The sequence below is a fragment of the Prunus dulcis genome, chromosome 4, assembly GCF_902201215.1.
Source record: "Prunus dulcis chromosome 4, ALMONDv2, whole genome shotgun sequence".
Classification (NCBI taxonomy): Eukaryota; Viridiplantae; Streptophyta; class Magnoliopsida; order Rosales; family Rosaceae; genus Prunus; species Prunus dulcis.
Window position 1 is genome coordinate 7,823,971 of NC_047653.1, and position 218 is coordinate 7,824,188.

Below are 218 nucleotides of genomic sequence, written 5' to 3' on the forward strand. Positions count from 1 at the left end.
CCACTATGTAAATTTGAAAAATTAAAATCCTACTTTTCCACCCACCATTATTCCTAAAATACCCTTTAATTATTAATTCGACTAAACACCATCAACTCCAAGTTAAAAACATAAAAATTTTAACCCNAAAAAAAAAAAAAAACATTCTTCATCTTCTTCATGTGTTTTCAACATCACGACCTTACCCTACCATATTAATATTCTCATCAACCCCTTAG